We start from the raw sequence: 24003 nt of genomic DNA on the forward strand, positions 1-24003 counted from the left end.
AGACGGCCTGTTGAAGTTTGGCCACGGCTGTGCTCATGTCGGTCGTAACAGGTAAACGTTCATTGGTACATGTGGAGGTGGACTGTGACGGCTCCTGCAGCGATGATTCTGAGGAACTTGTGTATGAGGAGGAGTCAATGCGTACAGACTGGATTCTTGCAATCCTTGGAGTGGGCAGGACACGTCCTGCGCCACTCGCACAATCTGTACCTGGCTCAACAACATTAACCCAATGGGCAGTGAGGGAAAGGTATCGCCCCTGTCCATGGTGACTGGTCCACGCATCGGTGGTGATGTGGACCTTGCTACTGACGGCGTTCAGTAGCACGTGTTTTATGTGTCCCTCCACATGCTTGTGCAGGGCAGGGACGGCTTGCCTGCTGAAATAAAAGCGGCTGGGCACATTGTACTGTGGGACTGCCAATGCCATCAAGTCACGGAAGCTGTCAGTCTCCACCAGCCTGAATGAGAGCATTTCAAGGGACAGTAGTTTTGCAATGCCAGCATTCAGAGCCTGTGCTCGGGGGTGGTTTGTCAAGAATGGCCGCCTTTTCTCCCATGCCTGTACTACCGATGGCTGTAGACTGGGCTGAAAGTGTGAGGATGACTGGGAACATGGTGCTGTGGGTGGAATTACAGTGGGTCTCTGGACAACAGTGCCAGAGGTTCTTCCATGGCGATCCTGGGAGGAAGCCGAACCAGCTGTGTGTGAGCTGGAGGAAGAGGCAACACGAGCTGAAGAGGTGGCAGCTGCCGCTGTTGGTTGGCCTAGGTCTTCAGTATGTTTTTGTAACTCCACCGCGTGCCTGGTCCGCACGTGTTTCCACATATTTGAGGTATTGAAGTTGCTGTCATTTCTCCCTCTTTTGATTTTCTGATGACACACCTTGCATTTGACAAAGCAAATGTCATCTGCAACTGTGTCAAAAAAGGACCAGGCACTGCAAGTCTTGGGAGCGCCTTTTTTGGCTTTTGGAAGAGACATGCTCCTAACGGGTGCCGAAGTGGAGGCTCAAGGCTCCGCAGTCTTCCCCCTCCCTCTCTCTCTTTGGCCCGTTCAGGGAATCTCTTCCTCAGAGCTGCTCCCACCACCTTCCTGTTCCTCACACCACGATGGGTCAAGGACCTCATCATCTACACTACCCTCTGCCACCAACTGCTCCTCCTGGGTAGTCTCGGCAGCACAGCACGCACCAGAAAGTGGCACCTGAGTGTCATCATCAGATGCGTACTGTGATGTGGTGACCGGAGGCACTGGCCCACCCGCCTCTTCAGAGTCAGAGAGACAAAGCTGTTGGGCATCACTGCACACTGCCTCTTCTTCCATTTCTCCAATGCTGCTTGGCTGGCCGCCTGTTTCCAAGCCAAGAGATTCAGAGAACAGAAGTAGAGATGGCTCCTGTCCTGGGCTCTCTGACTGCCTGGGCAATTTGACAGGTGGTGAAGAGACAGATGGGTGCTCTCCTGTGCTCTTTGCCTGAGAGGATGTGGCGCTAATTGAAGTCGATGCGTTAGCTGCCATCCATCCGACAACGGCTTCAATTTGGTCTTCACGCAGCAGCGGTGTACGGCGCTCTCCTACAAAGCTGCGCATGAAGGACTGTTCCCTGCTGAAACTGGGTGATGATGAGTCATCGGTGCCCGCAGCAGGCACAGAATCCCCACATCCTCTCCCTGCTCCGCGCCCACGCCCACTTGCCTTACTCCCTGCCCTCTTCATCTTGGTTGACTGATAAAGATAAGCAGAAAAGTACTAAAGGCTTAGTGTGCTTATTCCTGAACAGCTCCTAACAGGTATAAGAAACACTAATTTTGTAAAGTGTGGACTAGACTTTAAAATGAGCTAATGTGGCCTACACAACTGTAAAGTGGTGTGTTTGTTGAACTTTATTTTTTTATTTTTTGGGGGGCAGAACTGACTACAGAGCGAGCTGCACTCACACGGAGACCGTACAGACAGCTGTAAACGGCGCTGCAAGGCCCAAAAAACCTCCTCTAGGTTATCCTATGTAGCGTTTTTCCACAATTTAGCTGGATACGGGTGGAAAGCCACTAATAGGAAATATTTGAAAAAAATGTGCAGCAGGCTGCACTAATAGCAAAAAAGGACAATGTATTTTACGGTATGAGGCAGTGACGCACCCTGAGCTGAATACAACCGGCTGTGGCTGCACACAGACTACAGGGCAAGCTGCACTCACACGGAGACCATGCAGACAGCCGTAAACGGCGCTGCAAGGCCCAAAAAACCTCCTCTAGGTTATCCTATGTAGCGTTTTTCCACAATTTAGCTGGATACGGGTGGAAAGCCACTAATAGGAAATATTTGAAAAAAATGTGCAGCAGGCTGCACTAATAGCAAAAAAGGACAATGGATAGAACAGTATGAGGCAGTGAAGCACTCTGAGCTGAATACAACCAGCTGTGGCTGTACACAGACTACAGAGTGAGCTGCACTCACACACACACACAGAGACCTTGCAGACAGCTGTGAAAACAGTGCTGCAAGGCAAAAGCAAGGTGCACACACAGCGGTTGCTAAATTAGCCTGGGGAAAGCACAATGAAGCAAATCGCTATCTCAACTGGCCCTCAGTCAGAACACAGCGTCCTGTCCCTAACTGAATTCACAGCAGAGTGAGCCCGAAATGGTGGCAGTGTTTTTTATAGTGCATCATGACATCATTTCAGCAGCCAATCACAGCCTTGCCAGTAGTTACATGCCCACCATGCTGAACAGGATGTGCCCACACTTGTAATCATTCCTCATTGGCTGAATTTGTGCAGTTTGAATTCTGGGAACTTCCAATTCCGGTATCCGATATGCGGTAAATATCGGAACTCGGTATCGGAATTCCGATACCGCAAATATCGGCCGATACCCGATACTTGCGGTATCGGAATGCTCAACACTAGTCACCAGTTTTACCAATGTGGGGAGTGACCTAATAAATAGGAGGAAGAGCTCCCCCTGGTGGCCTGGTGTGTGAAATGCATTGCGTGTTTGTGATACCTGGATGCAGTTGTCCTTCTTTGCCTCCAAACGTAACATCACTCTCCCCTAGAGGAAAATGACATTACTGCAACCACCAGGACCCTGGGGCGCTGCACTCCCCCCCCCCCCCCCCCCATTAAATCCAGAACTCCCGGACTGGGAAAAGAAAACAACAGTTACAGGTTAGCAAGAGACATACAAATTTTTGAAATGCTATGAAGCAAATTAATATAACTGATGCTTCCCTTTATGGGAGGTGAGAACTCTTGAACGTTGCATAACAAAACATATTTACATTGTGCGCGCACCATTTGGTCATAAAACAATATAACTTACTTAGAACTAACTATGAAATACAATTACCCTTACAGGTATACTATCTACTAAGTGCAAATCAAGCATTTTTCTTTATTCAAGTGCAAATCAACAACTGATTACTTCTACTCTTCTTCAAGTGCAGGACAGTCTATCAACCCCCACAGGCTCACTGCATTTTCCTTCAATTTATTCTTTCTTTATTTTATTCACAAGTGCATCAGGATATCAATACTCATTATCGGCTATATTCTAACTAGATTCAAATCTCAGTTTTCAATACTATCTACTATATTAACCCTTTAATATACTCTAGCAAAGTGCAACTATTAAACATTCCCTTTAAGGGTGAACTCAAGTCGCTTTTCTGAGGTAGTGCAAAACATTAATACTCAAGTCAGTTTGTAACAGCAGGAATGAGCGAGGGACCCATAATTAACCCCCAACGTTGGGCTTGGGCGGGATACAAGGTGTGTATCCTGACCCGGAATTCTGCCACACCAACGGATTTTATTTCAGGTCTCTGTAAAACAAAGCAGTTCTCACAACAAGATTAGCAACAGTTTCTTTCAGAAGCAGTCTCTGTAAAAGCTTCTTTTGTAAAACCAGTAGGAAGCACTTTTAAGAAGGTGCAAACTATTTACAAGCAAGTTCCTATCATGCACAGTTCATGATTCTGCAGTTCTTTTCAAATAACTTGTGCAAAACTGGCTCAGAACTTGGAATCCTCCTATAACTGAGGACCCCTTTATGAGATAACCCTGGCCAGGTTCAATAAACTTTAGCAGCAGCAAAAGAGTTAAATAACTATATACAATCATGGCTCCAGTTTTAGTTCATTGTTGCAATTCTGGAGATAGCACTGGTGGAGGAAGCCCTTTAGGGTACTGGAGGCTACCAGGTGCTACAAATGGGGCTCCCTCACTCCAGACGGGGGTCTGAGTGCCCACTGAGTTCAGTTCCACAATAACAGCGGTGGTGCAAGTTACAGTTGGTCCTGTGGCCACTGCAGTCTCTGTTGTGGTAATCGTGCACGCTGTAGTCTTTTTAAAAGTGCAGGCAGGAGTGTTTGTAGCGGTAGTAGTAGCAGTGGTAGTGGCACAAGGTGGCGCTGTTACTACATGGGGTGGCATGGCTGGTGTCTTGGTCATCAGGTCTCTATGCTTGTGCACGATCAGAGCAAACCAACCTCTTTCACCAAAGTGTCTGGTGTAGGTGACACTATCGCCTAAATACAAGTCCCTGTCCAGGTGTCTTTCCCACAAGTGAGACTCCACGTCCCTCCTGTTAATGAAAATCTCCACGTACAGTCTCTGCTCCTTTATAAAGCCCCAGCCTCCTTGTAGCTTAAAGGTGACCACTATGCCCTGCTTACTCGGGGCCTGGTTTAAGGTGCGGTCCTTGCAGGCCTGGACTTTGGCCTGCAGATCCCTCTTATCGAAGGCTCTGCACTGGGCCTGGCGTTTCTCCTCCTTTTCCTCCCACTTACGGGTGAGCTGGCTCTGGTAGTCCTCTGTTATGACCTGGTGGTTAAGAGGCCACACTGATATGACCTGGTGGCTAAAACGCAACATGGGACGAGCTCTGAGGAGGTGGTATCTCTACTGACCGCAGTCCCTAATCCTAACAACAACACTAGTAATAGCCGTGGGATGTTCCTGACTCTCCCTAGACACCTAGTCACAGCCTAAGAGCTAACTACCCCTAAAGTAGGAAATAGAAAGCTATCTTGCCTCAGAGAAAAACCCCCAAAGGACAGCCCCCCCACAAATATTGACTGTGAATGGAGAGGGAAATGACGTACACAGAAATGAAATCAGATTTCAGCAAAGGAGGCCAATACTAAACTTGATAGACAGAGAGAAAAGGATACTGTGCGGTCAGTATTAAAAACTACAAAATCCACGCAGAGTTTACAAAAATGAACTCCACACCGACTCACGGTGTGGAGGGGCAAATCTGCTTCCCCAGAGCTTCCAGCTAGCCTGAATATAACATAGTGACAAGCTGGACAAAAAGAGACATATTTGTAGAGCAATAGAGTCCAAACAAATGGACAAACAAGAACTAGCAAAAACTTATCTTTTGCTGACAAGGACAGGCCATATGAGAAATCCAAGGAGAGAACCAAATCCAACCAAGAACATTGACAGCTGGCATGAACTAAAGCCCAGAGCAGGTTTAAATAACAAACCCAGGCAAGGCGATCAGTGGAGGCAGCTGCTACAGCTACCTAAAGGAGCAGCAGTTCCACTTGAAACCACCAGAGGGAGCCCAAGGGCAGAACTCGCAAAAATACCATTAGCAACCACAGGAGGGAGCTCCAGAACGGAATTCACAACAGTACCCCCCCCTTGAGGAGTGGTCACCGAACCCTCACCAGAGCTCCCAGGCTGATCAGGACGAGCCAAATGGAAAGCACAAACCAAATCGGCAGCATGAATATCGGAGGCAACAACCCAAGAATTATCCTCCTGGCCATAACCCTTCCACTTGACCAGATATTGGAGCTTCCGCCTCGAAAAACAAGAATCCAAAATCTTCTCCACCACATATTCCAATTCCCCCTCAACCAACACCGGAGCAGGAGGATCAACGGAGGGAGCCATAGGTACCACATATCTCCGCAACAAGGATCTATGGAACACATTATGAATGGAAAAAGAAGCTGGAAGGGCCAAACGAAAAGACACCGGATTGATAATTTCAGAAATCTTATAAGGCCCAATAAAGCGTGGCTTGAACTTAGGGGAAGAAACCTTCATAGGAACATGACGAGAAGACAACCAGACCAAATCCCCAACACGAAGCCGGGGACCAACACACCGACGATGGTTAGCAAAACGTTGAGCCTTTTCCTGAGACAACGTCAAATTGTCCACCACATGAGTCCAAATTTGCTGCAACCTGTCCACCACAGAATCCACACCAGGACAGTCAGAAGGCTCAAGCTGCCCCGAAGAAAAACGAGGATGAAAACCAACGTTACAAAAAAAAGGCGAAACCAAGGTAGCCGAACTAGCCCGATTATTAAGGGCAAACTCGGCCAACGGCAAAAAGGTCACCCAATCAAGCTGATCAGCAGACACGAAGCATCTCAAATAGGTTTCCAAGGTCTGATTGGTTCGCTCCATTTGGCCATTTGTCTGAGGATGGAATGCTGAAGAAAAAGACAAATCAATGCCCATTCTAGCACAAAAGGACCGCCAAAACCTAGAAACGAACTGGGAACCTCTGTCAGACACAATATTCTCCGGAATACCATGTAAACGAACCACATGCTGAAAAAATAATGGAACCAAATCAGAGGAGGAAGGCAACTTAGGCAACGGTACCAAATGGACCATCTTAGAAAAATGGTCACAAACCACCCAGATGACAGACATCTTCTGAGAAACAGGAAGATCAGAAATAAAATCCATGGAAATATGCGTCCAGGGCCTCTTAGGAATAGGCAAAGGCAAAAGCAACCCACTGGCATGGGAACAGCAAGGCTTAGCCCGAGCACAGGTCCCACAGAACTGCACAAACGAACGCACATCCCGCGACAAGGAAGGCCACCAAAAGGACCTAGCCACCAAATCTCTGGTACCGAAAATCCCAGGGTGACCAGCCAACACCGAACAATGAACCTCAGAAATTACCCTGCTAGTCCATCTATCAGGAACAAACAGTCTCCCCACTGGACAGCGGTCAGGTTTATCAGCCTGAAACTCCTGAAGTACCCGCCGCAAATAAGGGGAGATGGCAGAAAGAATCACCCCCTCCTTGAGGATCCCAGCTGGCTCAAGAATTCCCGGAGAGTCAGGCAAAAAACTCCTAGAAAGGGCATCAGCCTTCACATTCTTAGATCCTGGAATATACGAGACCACAAAATGAAAACGGGAGAAAAACAGAGACCACCGAGCTTGTCTAGGATTCAACCGCTTAGCAGACTCGAGGTAAATCAGATTCTTATGATCAGTCAAGACCACCACGCGATGTTGGCTCCCTCAAGCCAATGTCGCCTCTCCTCAAATGCCCACTTCATAGCCAACAACTACCGATTGCCGACATCATAATTACGCTCAGCAGGCGAAAACTTTCTGGAGAAGAAAGCACATGGTTTCATCAAAGAGCCATCAGAATTTCTCTGAGACAAAACGGCCCCTGCCCCAATCTCAGAAGCATCAACCTCAACCTGAAAAGGGAGCGAAACATCTGGCTGACGCAACACAGGGGCAGAAGTAAAACGACGTTTAAGCTCCTGAAAGGCCTCATGTTATGTTGGGCTGGTGGTTAGGAACACTAGAAATGACCAGATGAGCAAACTAGCGATACAGGACGAGCTCTGGGAAGTGGGAGCTCTGCTGACCGCAACCCCTAATCCTATCACAACAACTAGAAATAGCCGTATAGCGTTCCTGACTCTGCCTAGACGCCTCTTCACAGCCTAAGAGCTAACTACCCCTAAAGATAGAAAATACAGCCTACCTTGCCTCAGAGAAATTCCCCAAAGAAATAGGCAGCCCCCACATATATTGACTGTGAGCTAAGATGGAAGTTACAAACATAGGAATGAAATAGGTTTCAGCATAGGAGGCCAGACTTGACTAAACAGACTGAGGATAGAAAAGGTATCTTTGCGGTCAGCATAAAAAACTAACAAAAAACCACGCAGAGTGTGCAAAAGAAACCACCGCACCGACTCACGGCACGGTGGTGCCACTCTGCATCCCAGAGCTTCCAGCTAACAAGATAAATTCATTATAGCAAGCTGGACAAAAACACAGTGGTAACAAATAAGCTAGCAAGGACTTAGCTTTTGCTGAAGTAGACAGGTCATCTGAAAGATCCAAGTGAACTGAACCAGTACTAGGACATTGACAGCTGGCATCAAGTAACGATCTGAGTGGAGTTAAATAGAGCAGCCAGCCAAGACCTGAACGAGATCAGCTGGAGAAGGAATCACAGAACCAGCAGCTCCACTCACAGCCACCAGAGGGAGTCCATGAACAGAACTCGCCGAAGTACCATTCATAACCACAGGAGGGAGCTCGAGAACAGAATTCACAACAGTACCCCCCCCTTGAGGAGGGGTCACCGAACCCTCACCAGAGCCCCCAGGCCGCTCTGGGCGAGCCAAATGAAAGGCACGAACAAGATCGGCAGCATGAACATCAGAGGCAACCACCCAGGAATTATCCTCCTGACCATAACCTTTCCACTTGACTAGATACTGAAGTTTCCGTCTCGAAATACGAGAATACAAAATCTTCTCCACCACATACTCCAACTCCCCCTCAACCAACAGCGGGGCAGGAGGATCAACGGAGGGAACCATAGGAGCCACATATCTCCGCAGCAACGACCTATGGAACACATTATGGATGGCGAAAGAAGCTGGAAGGTCCAAACGAAATGACACAGGATTAATAATTTCAGAAATCTTATAAGGACCAATGAAACGAGGCTTAAACTTAGGAGACGAAACCTTCATAGGAACAAAACGAGACAACAACCAAACCAAATCCCCAACACGAAGTCGGGGACCAACACAGCGACGACGGTTAGTGAAACGTTGAGCCTTCTCTTGGGACAATGTCAAATTGTCCACTACGTGAGTCCAAATTTGCTGCAACCTGTCCACCACAGAATCCACACCAGGACAGTCCGAAGGCTCAACCTGCCCTGAAGAAAAACGAGGGTGGAAACCAGAATTACAGAAAAAAGGCGAAACCAAAGTAGCCGAGCTGGCCCGATTATTAAGGGCGAACTCAGCCAAAGGCAAGAAGGACACCCAATCATCCTTATCAGCAGAAACAAAGCATCTCAGATATGTTTCCAAAGTCTGATTGGTTCGTTCGGTTTGGCCATTTGTCTGAGGATGGAAAGCTGAAGAAAAAGACAAATCAATGCCCATCTTAGCACAAAAGGACCGCCAAAATCTTGAAACAAACTGGGAACCTCTGTCCGACACGATGTTCTCCGGAATGCCATGTAAACGAACCACATGCTGGAAAAACAATGGAACCAAATCAGAGGAGGAAGGCAATTTAGGCAAAGGTACCAAATGGACCATCTTAGAGAAGCGATCACAAACCACCCAGATAACTGACATCCTCTGAGAGACAGGGAGATCTGAAATAAAATCCATGGAAATATGCGTCCAGGGCCTTTTCGGGACCGGCAAGGGCAAAAGCAACCCACTGGCATGAGAACAGCAGGGCTTAGCCCGAGCACAAGTCCCACAGGACTGCACAAAAGAACGCACATCTCGTGACAAGGAAGCCACCAAAAGGATCTAGCCACCAAATCTCTGGTACCAAAGATTCCAGGATGACCAGCCAACACCGAACAATGAACCTCAGAGATAACTCTACTAGTCCATCTATCAGGGACAAACAGCTTCTCCGCTGGGCAACGGTCAGGTCTATCAGCCTGAAACTCCTGCAGCACCCGCCGCAAATCAGGGGAGATGGCAGACAAAATTACCCCCTCTTTGAGAATACCAGCCGGCTCAGGAACTCCCGGAGAATCAGGCACAAAACTCCTAGAAAGGGCATCAGCCTTCACATTCTTAGAACCCGGAAGGTGCGAAACCACAAAATTGAAGCGGGAGAAAAACAGCGACCATCAAGCCTGTCTAGGATTCAAACGCTTGGCAGACTCGAGATAAGTCAGATTCTTGTGATCTGTCAAGACCACCACGCGATGTTTTGCTCCTTCAAGCCAATGTCGCCACTCCTCAAACGCCCACTTCATAGCCAACAACTCTAGAAAAATTAGCGATGAAGCGACGGTAAAAATTAGCAAAGCCCAGAAATTTCTGAAGGCTCTTCACAGAAGTAGGCTGAGTCCAATCATAAATGGCCTGAACTTTAACAGGGTCCATCTCGATAGTAGAAGGGGAAAAAATGAAGCCCAAAAATGAAACCTTCTGAACTCCAAAGAGACATTTAGACCCCTTCACAAACAAGGAATGAGCACGAAGGACCTGGAACACCATTCTGACCTGCTTCACATGAGACTCCCAATCATCGGAAAAAAACAAAATATCATCCAAATACACAATCATGAATTTATCCAGATAATTCCGGAAGATATCATGCATAAAGGACTGAAATACCGATGGAGCATTAGAGAGCCCGAATGGCATCACAAGATATTCAAAATGGCCTTCGGGCGTATTAAATGCTGTTTTCCATTCATCACCTTGTTTAATACGCACGAGATTATACGCCCCTCGAAGGTCCATTTTAGTAAACCAACAGGCACCCTTAATCCGAGCAAACAAATCAGAAAGTAAAGGTAAAGGGTACTGGAATTTGACAGTGATCTTATTGAGAAGGCGATAATCTATACAGGGTCTCAAGGATCCATCCTTCTTGGCAACAAAGAAGAATCCAGCCCCCAACGGTGATGAAGACGGGTGAATATGCCCCTTCTCCAAGGACGCCTTTACATAACTCCGCATAGCGGCATGCTCTGGCACAGACAGATTGAAAAGTCGGCCCTTAGGGAACTTACAGCCAGGAATCAAATTAATGGCACAATCGCAGTCCCTATGAGGAGGCAGGGAACTGGACTTGGGCTCATTAAATACATCCTGGAAATCTGACAAAAACTCAGGAACTTCAGAAGAAGGGGGCGAGGAAATTGACATCAAAGGAATATCAGTATGTATCCCCTGACAACCCCAACTAGTCACAGACATAGATCTCCAATCCAGCACTGGATTATGTACCTGTAACCATGCAAAACCCAGCACAACAACATCATGCAAATTACGCAACACCAAAAAGCGAATATTTTCCTAATGTGCTGGAGCCATGTACATGGTTAACTGTGTCCAGTACTGAGGTTTATTCTTGGCCAATGGCATAGCATCAATCCCCCTTAAGGGAATAGGGCTCTGCAAAGGCTCCAAGGAAAAACCACAGCGCTTGGCAAATTCTAAGTCCATTAAGTTCAGGGCAGCGCCAGAATCCACAAATGCCATAACAGAAAAGGACGACAATGAGCAAATCAGGGTAACAGACAAGAGAAATTTAGGCTGTACAGTACTAATGGTAACAGACCTAGGGGCCCTCTTAGTACGCTTAGGGCAATCAGAAATAGCATGAGCAGAATCACCACAGTAAAAACACAGGCCATTCTGACGTCTGAATTTCTGCCTTTCTGTTCTAGTCAAAATCCTATCACATTGCATAGGCTCAGGACTCTGCTCAGAGGACACTGCCATATGGTGCACCACCTTGCGCTCGCGCAGACGCCGATCGATCTGAATGGCCAAAGACATTGACTCATTCAGACCAGCAGGCGTGGGAAACCCCACCATAACATCTTTAAGGGCTTCAGAAAGACCCTTTCTGAAAATCGCTGCCAGAGCATACTCATTCCATTTTGTGAGCACAGACCACTTTCTAAATTTCTGGCAGTATACTTCTGCTGCTTCCTGACCCTGACACAGAGCCAGCAAAGTCTTTTCTGCCTGATCCACAGAATTAGGCTCGTCATACAGCAATCCGAGCGCTTGAAAAAATGCGTCAATATTGAGCAATGCAGGATTTCCTGGCTCAAGGGAGAATGCCCAGTCCTGCGGGTCGCCACGCAGCAAAGAAATAACAATCTTCACCTGCTGAATGGGGCCACCAGAGGAACGGGGTCTCAGAGCAAAAAACAATCTGCAATTATTTTTGAAGTTCAAAAATTTAGATCTATCCCCAGAAAACAAATCAGGAATAGGAATTCTAGGCTCTAATACCGGAGTCTGGACAACATAATCTTGGATACTCTGTACCCTTGCAGCGAGTTGATCCATGCGCAAGGACAGACCCTGAACCTCCATATCAGCACCAAAATCCTGAACCACCCAGAGATTAAGGGGAAAAAAAAGACCAAACAAGCTACAAAGAAAAAAAAAATGACTCAGAACTTTCTTTTCCCTCTTTTGAGATGCATTTAACACATTGTAGGCCAGCTGTACTGTTATGACCTGGTGGTTAAGAGGCCACACTGATATGACCTGGTGGCTAAAACGCAACATGGGACGAGCTCTGAGGAGGTGGTATCTCTACTGACCGCAGTCCCTAATCCTAACAACAACACTAGTAATAGCCGTGGGATGTTCCTGACTCTCCCTAGACACCTAGTCACAGCCTAAGAGCTAACTACCCCTAAAGTAGGAAATAGAAAGCTATCTTGCCTCAGAGAAAAACCCCCAAAGGAAAGACAGCCCCCCCACAAATATTGACTGTGAATGGAGAGGGAAATGATGTACACAGACATGAAATCAGATTTCAGCAAAGGAGGCCAATACTAAACTTGATAGACAGAGAGAAAAGGATACTGTGCGGTCAGTATTAAAAACTACAAAATCCACGCAGAGTTTACAAAAATGAACTCCACACCGACTCACGGTGTGGAGGGGCAAATCTGCTTCCCCAGAGCTTCCAGCTAGCCTGAATATAACATAGTGACAAGCTGGACAAAAAGAGACATATTTGTAGAGCAATAGAGTCCAAACAAATGGACAAACAAGAACTAGCAAAAACTTATCTTTTGCTGACAAGGACAGGCCATATGAGAAATCCAAGGAGAGAACCAAATCCAACCAAGAACATTGACAGCTGGCATGAACTAAAGCCCAGAGCAGGTTTAAATAACAAACCCAGGCAAGGCGATCAGTGGAGGCAGCTGCTACAGCTACCTAAAGGAGCAGCAGTTCCACTCGAAACCACCAGAGGGAGCCCAAGGGCAGAACTCACAAAAATACCATTAGCAACCACAGGAGGGAGCTCCAGAACGAAATTCACAACAGTCCTCCCAACTCAAGGCCTCCACAGTCTCTCCCTTCTGCTTCTCCGCCCCGGGGAACCCCATAAAGTCTGGTCCGGGATTCACCCAGCGGTACACAACTCTCTCCGCATGGATTTCACTAGGCAGGCTGGCAGGTTGAATCGGGGCCTTTAAAAACTGCTCCAGCCCCGTGGCCTGGTCCCAAGGTTCAAGATGTTGGAGTCGGCTATACCCGCAGGGAGGCGGCGCTGCTAGGGGGACTATAAGCAGTTTCTTGGTCACCGGGGCAGGGTCAGAGTCCTTACCTGCCTTAGCAGTGTCTTTGGTGCCGGTCGGTTCTTCTGATGGCGATGTCTGCGGCGGTGCTGGCAGTGGCTCCGGTAGCAGTGCTGGAAGTGGTGCTGGTAGGTCTTCCGTGGGCGCCGCATCCTCAGGAGCTGGTCTATAAGCTCTTCCACGCCGGCCTGCAGGAACTCAGGGCCCACGGGTGATGCCTGACCGCGGTGTCTTTCCAGGTGGCTGGGGGAGTCCTCCGCTTCCACCCCACGCTCTGGTTCTGGGTGGCTGGCCATGGTGTCCTCCTCGTGGCTTGCTTCTTTCTGGTCTCTTTCCCACTCTCTCCTCCAGGGGCAGTTCCTTTTTCTTTGTCTCCTCCTGCCATTTAGGATCAGGAGGCGGATCTCGGCTGCTGACGGACACGTCCTCAAGGTACAGAAATATTTGGACTGGGCAGCCATTATTCTTCGCGCTCTCAATTAGCTCACGCCCACGATGGCACGCCCTTCTTCTTCTCCAGTGCTCCTCGTGGCGCTGTATTGTCAGCAGTTTTGACAGGAATTTTTGGCGGTGTTTTGCAATACACAGTCCTTCAATAAATCACAGTTCAAGCACAATTCTGGCACAGTCTCTAGGCGCACATGACCTGATTTTCAGGCTTTAGTAGATCCTGTTCGTGACGCCAAAGTTGAAATGCCCCATGGGGCCGTGGGGCAGGCAGAGTCTGGCCGGTTTGGAGGCAAGTCCAGAGTCCCCTTCTCCAGGTGGAAATCAGCAGCCTTCCTCTAGCGCTGCAGTGTTGTAGTCCCTTACTGCTAAGCTTCTCATAAGGTCCTCACAGATGTTGTAGATGTTATGTCTCTCTCTCTGTCCCCCGGATAGGATAGGACAAACCCGTATGACCGGTGGCTTGAGGCGTTTTACAGGAACTCTATCATGCCCCAGCCTCTAAGGGGTGCCACCTTGCCTCCTGCGTGTAGGGCGGACAGGTAACGTGAAATTAGCTGTCCTGCCGGTCTCTGGATCAAGGCATAAAGGGTCGTTGCTCCCTCGGTGTTCTGGCTGCCGGGATCCTGCACCTCAGATGGAGGCAGCCTGTGTAGGGCTGGTCCCCTTCTGGTATCCACTCCTTTTGCTATGACTTCCTTCACCCTCTCTGCAATACAGTTCTGCTTTCGTGTCTCTCTCTAGGAGCTTCAGCTCTCAGCGCATGCACAGCTCCGTGTCCTTCTCCTTCGATCTCTGACAGGATCCTACCCTTGCCAGGAACCAACTACCTGAGCGAAGCTCAGCCCGCAACTCTCTAACTTTCCCTACAAGTCACCAGTTTTACCAATGTGGGGAGTGACCTAATAAATAGGAGCAAGAGCTCCACATGGTGGCCTGGAGTGTGAAATGCATTGCATGTTTGTGATACCTGGATGCAGTTGTCTTTCTTTGCCTCCAAACGTAACATCAATCTCCCCTATAGGAAAATGACATTACTGCAATGACCAGGACCCTGGGGCGCTGCAGTTGGACCATCTGATCCGATTATTTAGACTGTGAAACATTGCTATCTCCAGAGGTGGAAAGGTACTTGTGGAGTTGGCCACCAACCTCCCTCAGCAACAAGACCTTGATTGGGGGCAAGAAACCCCAGAAGTAGCAAACTTCTCTACACCCTTCCTTTGAGCAGATGAGACGGCACCCAGTGCCCTCTCATGTGCCAGAACCCATGTTACTCCCAACAGAAGCGACACACCTCAATAATCAGAAATCGCCCTGACTTTCTGCTGCGGCACTTGCAGACTTTTCCTCTGACTGGCGGTCGTCACCTATCTGGCTAAACTGAGTTGCTCTGTGGAGAATCAAGACCAGGTCTCCTGCTGCCTAATATCCCAGGCAGCCATTTTGCAGTTAACTTAGCAAGGCACCCAAAGGGTGTCATTGCATCATTGGGAGGTCTTACATCTCTAGGTTACAGACTTGGCATATGCCTCACTCTGCAAGCCAATCTAACCATCACAGGGGTCGAAAAACTGTGAAATGCTTCCTGATTATTCAGATAAAATCTTTTTTTTATACATCCAACTATTGCACTAATAATGTTTTACTGACATCTTGTGGCTGTTTGTTGAAGTGCACAAGACGTTCCACAAAATAAACATCTCAAGCATTCTACCACCATCTACTGGTCACATGGACTATAACAGGCCCTGGACCTCTAATAACTGTAGTATACTATCTGACACAAAGGTTTGATGGTCCCTGGCTGCAAAAGTATTTTAAAGGGCTAGTCCCACCAGCTTACCTGTTGGCTTGCATGACCTAACATCTCACCTTCTTAATGATACCCATTGTATCCACCTTGAAAATAAACTGGACTAGAAACATGTCCCAAACATAGTGGAGAAAGAACACACACTACTAGTGCTCCATGGACCTAGACACCTGGCAGGGATTTTCTTTCCTACCTATACCCATGGGGATGCCCAGAAAACATCAAGATTGCGACATAAGAACTTCTCCATTAATCTCACACCCTGAAGGCCTGCAGAGTAATTCATTGGGTGGTTATTCTCACTTGCTAGTCCGGCCATGCCTATTCTCTTCTTGGATAAAATGGCACCAATGCCTAACCTGCCAACTGGCAGGCAGGAAATCACTAAAAAACCTTGGGAAACTCCTCAGAACACTGTGTCACCCCCGTGTACAGCACCCTGTCTCTCTCATCTCTGGATGCCTCTCCCCTCTCTGTGAAGATAGAAAGCTTAAACATATTGCAGTCTATGCAGACCGGTCTAGTGGCTTCTCACACAAAATCACCATTCTCTCCAATGCACTCGGATTTTCAGGTCTTGAGAAATCTAATACAGGCTCTACCTACAAAATAAGACACTGATTCCTTAGTCTAGAGAATTGAAACCTCACACCAATAGGCTATTGATTCAATACTGCAGGACATTAGCCTTCTATACTGCAGAAAAACAGCCACAAAGAATCTACAGTACAGACCAAAAGTTTGGACACACCTTCTAATTTAAAGATTTTTCAGTATTTTCATGACTATGAAAATTGTACATTCACACTGAAGGCATCAAAACTGTGAATTAACACATGTGGAATTATATACTTAACAAAAAAGTGTGAAACAACTGAAATTATGTCTTATACTCTAGGTTCTTCAAAGCAGCCACCTTTTGCTTTGATGACTTTGATGTCCAATTTTCATAGTCAGGAAAATACAGAAAAATCTTTAAATTAGAAGGTGTGTCCAAAATTTTGGTCTGTACTGTATATATATATATATATATATATATATATATATATATATATATATATATATATATATATATATATATATATACACACACACACACTGCTCAAAAAATAAAGGGAACACAAACAATAGAATATAACTCCAAGTAAATCAAACTTCTGTGAAATCAAACTGTCCACTTAGGAAGCAACACTATTTGACAATCAATTTAACATGCTGCTGTGCAAATGGAACAGACAACAGATGGAAATTATTGGGAATTATCAAGACTCACTCAATACAGGAGTGGTTCTGCAGGTGGTGAGCACAGATCACATCTCAGCAATTCTGGCTGATGTTTTGGTCACTTTTGAATGTTGGTTGTGCTTTCACACTCGTGGTAGCATGAGACGGACTCTACAACACAAGTAAATCAGGTAGTTCAGCTCATCCAGGATGGCACATCAATGCGAGCTGTGGCAAGAAGGTTTGCTGTGTCTGTCATCGTAGTGTCCAGAGGCTGGAGGCGACACCAGGAGACAGGCCGTACACCAGGAGACAAGGAGGGGGCCGTAGGAGGGCAACAACCCAGCAGCAGGACCGCTATCTCAGCCTTTGTGCAAGGAGGAACAGGAGGAGCACTGCCAGAGCCCTGCAAAATGATCTCCAGCAGGCTACAAATGTGCATGTGTCTGCATAAACAGTTAGAAACCGACTCCATGAGAATGGTCTTAGTGCCCGTCACAGCCGAACACCATGCAGGACTCTTGGCATTTGCCATAGAACACCAGGATTTGCAAATTCACCATTTGCGCCATGTGCTCTTCACAGATGAAAGCAGGTTCACACGGAGCATATGTGACAGTTTGAGTGTTCCCTTTATTTTTTTGAGCAATATATTAGATAGTGTGATGCAGCGGTATGACCATACTGTCACGGGGAGACTAGGTGAGCGAGAGCTAATAACCCGGGCCCCTGCAATTTCCCTCAGACTAGGGAAATCCTGACTGACCCTCTACCTGGAGTTTACACTGATGGTGTGCATGTCCAGGCCTCGAACCTCACCCTGTCTCCTGTTTCAACCCTAGGCTGAAACCTCCGCCCACCACCCAGTGAAGAGGTAATTCACCAATACCCACTGTTAGCACAGACAAGGATAAAGGGAAATATACACCACGCCGCAGTCACTCAGGAATACACTATAAATGTGCAGGGCAAAATAAATACAAATACAGGAAGGAGTAAATAAGACAAAGGAAAATACACCACCAGCGACGAATCTCCAACAACCAGCTCTCCACTCCAGACCGAGATAACAACGCACAAGACAGAAGCTATAATCGGCGACGCCCAATGATCAGGAGAGCTATTTAAAGGCAATGGGCAAGGCCCAGCTTCCAATCCGAGGATCAGGTAAATTAACCCCGGAACAGCTAGATAAAATCTAGCCGACGCCAATGAGCTAATAGTGGTCAAAAGCGGAATTACCGCTGTCTGTCGAACGACCTGGTCTGAACAGCGTCCGACATGACAGTACCCCGCCTTCCACGAGGGACCCCAGGGCCCTCACGGCTTATAGGACCCGGCTTGTCTGGATGGCGATGCTGAAAAAACCTGACCAGCCGATCTGCATGAATGTCCGAGGCTGGTACCCAGGACCTCTCCTCAGGCCCATAAACACGCCAGTGTACCAAGTACTGTAAAGTGCGGCGCACTACACGAGAGTCAACCACCTTGGAGACTTCAAACTCCAAATTACCATCCACCAAGACTGGAGGTGGCATAGGCGCCGCATCCACAGAACCCACCACCTTCTTTAGAAGAGACCTGTGGAACACGTTGTGTATCTTATACACCATAGGAAGCTCCAATCGGTACGATACTGGGTTAATGATGGCGGTGACCCTAAATGGACCAATAAACCGTGGACCCAATTTAAGGGGCGGTATTTTGAGTTTTATGTTTTTTGTGGATAACCACACCCAGTCATCCACACTCAGGCCCGGACCTGGCACACGCCTACTGTCAGCCACACGTTTGTACCTAGCACCCACACTCAACAGGCGCTGTTTAACTCTCCTCCAGACTGATGACAATTGTGCTCCTACCTGGTCCTCCTCCGGAACGCCGGAAGAGCCCCTCTGACTCAAAGTACAAAATTGAGGATGTAGCCCATAAACACAAAAAAACGGAGACTCCCCAGACGACTCCTGGCGGTGATTATTGATGGCAAACTCAGCCAAAGGAAGAAAGGTAGACCACTCCTCCTGGTTATCAGAGACAAAGCAGCGTAGGTACTGTTCCAAATTTTGGTTCATACGCTCCGTCTGACCATTTGACTGAGGATGAAACGCCGAAGAATGAGACAACTTGATCCCCAGCCGTGAGCAAAATGCTTTCCAAAATTTTGCCTCAAACTGAGTACCCCTATCAGACACGATGTCAGACGGAACCCCATGAAGTCTGACCACCTTCTGCACAAATACCTGAGCCAGAGTCTTAGCGTTAGGCAACGAAGGCAAAGACACAAAGTGCGACATTTTAGAAAACCGATCAACAATCAAAAGATGACCGTGTTCCCAGCTGATGAGGGCAAATCAGTGATGAAATCCATGGAGATTTCCGTCCATGGCTTACTAGGTACCTCAAGATGAAGTAGTGTGCCAACAGGATGGGAGCGGGGCGTCTTAGCCCTAGCGCACGTGGTACAAGCTGACACGTATGAGACCACGTCCTGTCGGATCTTGGGCCACCAAAACCGACGTGACACCAACTCCAAGGTACCTCTAACCCCTGGGTGGCCAGCCAGGACAGCATCATGATGCTCCGCCAAAACCTTTAAGCGGAGATGAAGCGGTACAAAAGATTTGTTGATGTGAAGCTCAGATGGTACCTCCTCCTGAGCCTCGGCAATCTCAGCCTCAACCTCGGTAGTGAGAGCCGAAACCACAACACCTGTTATGGACCTGGTGGTTAGGTGCACCAGGAATGACCTGATAGTTAAACACGGAATCAGGACGAGCTCTGGGGAAATGGGAACTCTGCTGACCGCAAACCCTACTCCTATCAACACAACTAGAAATAGCCGTGGAGCATGCCTGACTCTGCCTAGACACCTCTTCACAGCCTAAGAGCTAACTACCCCTAAAGAAAGGAAACAAAGCCTCACTTGCCTCAGAGAAATTTCCCCAAAGGTAAAAGCAGCCCCCCACAAGTATTGACTGTGAGTTAAGAGGAAATCACAAACACAGGATGAAATAGGCTTTAGCAAAGAGAGGCCAGTCTAACTAAACAGATTGAGGATAGAAAAGGGATCTTTGCGGTCAACACAACAAACTACAAAAACCACGCAGAGTGTGCAAAAAATACCCCCGCACCAACTCACGGTGCAGTGGTGCCACTCTGCACCCCCAGAGCTTCCAGCTAGCCAGGCAGTTTCATGATAGCAAGCTGGACTAGAACTTAGCAAGAAAAACCATAAGTAACAAATGAACAAGCCGGAACTTAGCTTTTGCTGGAGTAGACAGGTCCTCAGAAAGATCCAGGAGAGATCTGAACCAGTACTAGAACATTGACAGCTGGCATGGAGTAATGATCTGAGTGGAGTTAAATAGAGAATCCTAGCCTAGCCCTAAACGAGGGCAGCTGGGGAAGGAATCTCAGAACCAGCAGCTCCCCTCACAGCCACCAGAGGGAGTCCAAGGACAGAACTCACCGAAGTACCATTCATGACCACAGGAGGGAGTTCGAGAATGGAATTCACAACAGTACCCCCCCCCTTGAGGAGGGGTCACCGAACCCTCACCAGAGCCCCCAGGCCGATCAGGATGAGCCAAATGAAAGGCACAAACTAAATCGGCAGCATGGACATCAGAGGCAACAACCCAGGAATTATCCTCCTGACCATAGCCCTTTCATTTGACCAAGTACTGAAGTTTTCGTCTCGAAATACGAGAATCCAAAATCTTCTCCACCACATACTCCAACTCCCCCTCGACCAACACCGGAGCAGGAGGATCAACGGAGGGAACCATAGGCGCCACATATCTCTGCAGCAATGACCTATGGAACACATTATGGAAGGCAAAAGAAGCAGGAAGGGCCAAACGAAATGATACAGGATTAATAATTTCAGAAATCTTATAAGGACCAATGAAACGAGGCTTAAACTTAGGAGAAGAAACCTTCATAGGAACATAACGAGATGATAACCAAACCAAATCCCCAACACGAAGTCGGGGACCAACACGGCGACAGCGGTTAGCGAAACGTTGAGCCTTCTCTTGGGACAAGGTTAAATTGTCCACCACATGAGTCCAAATTTGTTGCAACCTGTCCACCACAGAATCCACACCAGGACAGTCCGAAGGCTCAACCTGCCCTGAAGAAAAACGAGGATGAAAACCAGAATTACAAAAAAAAGGTGAAACCAAAGTAGCCGAACTGGCCTAATTATTAAGGGCGAACTCAGCCAATGGCAAGAAGGTCACCCAATCATCCTGATCCACAGAAACAAAACATCTCAGATAAGTTTCCAAAGTCTGATTGGTTCGTTCGGTTTGGCTATTTGTCTGAGGATGGAAAGCCGAAGAAAAAGACAAATCAATGCCCATCTTAGCACAAAAGGACCGCCAAAACCTTGAAACAAACTGGGAACCTCTGTCAGACACGATGTTCTCCGGAATGCCATGCAAACGAACCACATGTTGGAAAAATAATGGAACCAAATCAGAGGAAGAAGGCAATTTAGGCAAGGGTACCAAATGGACCATTTTAGAGAAGCGATCACAAACCACCCAGATGACCAACATCCTTTGAGAAACAGGAAGATCTGAAATAAAATCCATGGAAAAATGCATCCAGGGCCTTTTCGGGACCGGCAAGGGCAAAAGTAACCCACTGGCACGAGAACAGCAGGGCTTAGCCCGAGCACAAGTCCCACAAGACTGCACAAAAGAACGCACATCCCGCGACAAGGAAGGCCACCAAAAGGACCTAGCCACCAAATCTCTGGTACCAAAAATCCCAGGATGACCAGCCAACACCGAACAATGAACCTCAGAGATAACTCTATTAGTCCATCTATCAGGGACAAACTGTTTCTCCGCTGGACAACGGTCAGGTCTATCAGCCTGGAACTCCTGCAGCACCCGCCACAAATCAGGGGAGATGGCAGACAGAACTACCCCCTCTCTGAGAATACCAGCCGGCCCAGGAACCCCAGGAGAATCAGGCACAAAACTCCTTGAAAGGGCATCAGCCTTCACATTCTTAGAACCCGGAAGGTACGAAACCACAAAATTGAAATGGGAGAAAAACAGCGACCAACGAGCTTGTCTAGGATTCAACCGCTTGGCAGACTCGAGATAAGTCAGATTCTTGTGATCTGTCAAGACCACCACGCGATGCTTGGCTCCTTCAAGCCAATGTCGCCACTCCTCGAATGCCCACTTCATAGCCAACAACTTCCGATTGCCAACATCATAATTACGCTCAGCAGGCGAAAACTTTCTCGAAAAGAAAGCACATGGCTTCATTACAGAGCAATCAGAACTTCTCTGAGACAAAACAGCCCCTGCTCCAATTTCAGAAGCATCAACCTCGACCTGAAAAGGGAGCGAAACATCTGGCTGACACAACACAGGAGCCGAAGAGAAACGACGTTTCAACTCCTGAAAAGCCTCAACGGCCGCAGAGGACCAATTCACCACATCAGCACCCTTCTTGGTCAAATCAGTCAACGGTTTAACAACACTAGAAAAATTAGCGATGAAGCGACGGTAAAAATTGGCAAAGCCCAGAAATTTCTGAAGGCTCTTCACAGATGTAGGCCGAGTCCAATCATAAATAGCTTGGACTTTAACAGGATCCATCTCGATAGTAGAAGGGGAAAAAATGAAGCCCAAAAAGGAAACCTTCTGAACTCCAAAGAGACACTTAGATCCCTTCACAAACAAGGAATTAGCACGAAGGACCTGGAACACCATTCTGACCTGCTTCACATGGGACTCCCAATCATCCGAAAAGACCAAAATATCATCCAAATATATGATCATGAATCTATCCAGATACTTTCGGAAGATGTCATGCATAAAGGACTGAAACACAGAGGGAGCATTAGAAAGGCCCAATGGCATCACCAGGTACTCAAAATGGCCCTCGGGCGTATTAAATGCTGTTTTCCATTCATCGCCCTGTTTAATACGCACGAGATTATACGCCCCTCGAAGGTCTATCTTGGTGAACCAACTAGCCCCCTTAATCCGAGCAAATAAATCAGACAGTAGAGGCAAAGGGTATTGAAATTTGACCGTGATTTTATTAAGAAGGCGGTAATCTATACAAGGTCTCAGAGAACCATCCTTCTTGGCCACAAAAAAGAACCCTGCTCCCAATGGTGACGACGACGCGCGGATATGCCCTTTCTCCAAGGACTCCTTTATATAACTCCGCATAGCAGCGTGTTCTGGCACAGACAAATTGAAAAGTCGTCCCTTAGGGAACTTGCTACCAGGAATCAAATTAATAGCACAATCACAATCCCTATGAGGAGGTAGGGTACTAGACTTGGGCTCATCAAATGCATCCCGGTAATCCGACAAAAACTCAGAGACTTCAGAAGGAGTGGAGGAAGAAATTGACAACAATGAAACATCCCCATGTACCCCTTGACAGCCCCAACTGGACACCGACATTGATTTCCAATCCAATACTGGATTATGGACCTGCAGCCATGGCAAACCCAACACGACCACATCATGCAGATTATGCAACACCAAAAAGCGAATATCCTCCTGATGCGCAGGAGCCATGCACATGGTCAACTGGGTCCAGTACTGAGGCTTATTCTTGGCCAAAGGCGTAGCATCAATTCCCCTCAAAGGAATGGGATGCTGCAAGGGCTCCAAGAAAAAACCACAGCGCCTGGCAAACTCTAAGTCCATCAAATTCAGGGCAGCGCCTGAATCCACAAATGCCATAACAGAATAGGATGACAAAGAGCAAATCAGAGTAACGGACAAAAGAAATTTAGGCTGTACAGTACCAATGGTGACAGACCTAGCGAACCGCTTAGTGCGCTTAGGACAATCAGAGATAGCATGAGTGGAGTCACCACAGTAAAAACACAGCCCATTCTGACATCTATGTTCTTGCCGTTCAGCTCTGGTCAAAGTCCTATCACATTGCATAGGCTCAGGCCTCTGCTCAGAGGATACCGCCAAATGGTGCACAGTTTTGCGCTCACGTAAGCGCCGATCGATCTGTATGGCTAAGGACATTGATTCATTCAGACCAGCAGGCGTGGGGAACCCCACCATAACATCCTTAAGGGCTTCAGAAAGACCCTTTCTGAAAATTGCTGCCAGGGCACACTCATTCCACTGAGTAAGCACAGA

Source organism: Ranitomeya variabilis, chromosome 1, assembly GCF_051348905.1.
Source record: "Ranitomeya variabilis isolate aRanVar5 chromosome 1, aRanVar5.hap1, whole genome shotgun sequence".
Lineage (NCBI taxonomy): Eukaryota > Metazoa > Chordata > Amphibia > Anura > Dendrobatidae > Ranitomeya > Ranitomeya variabilis.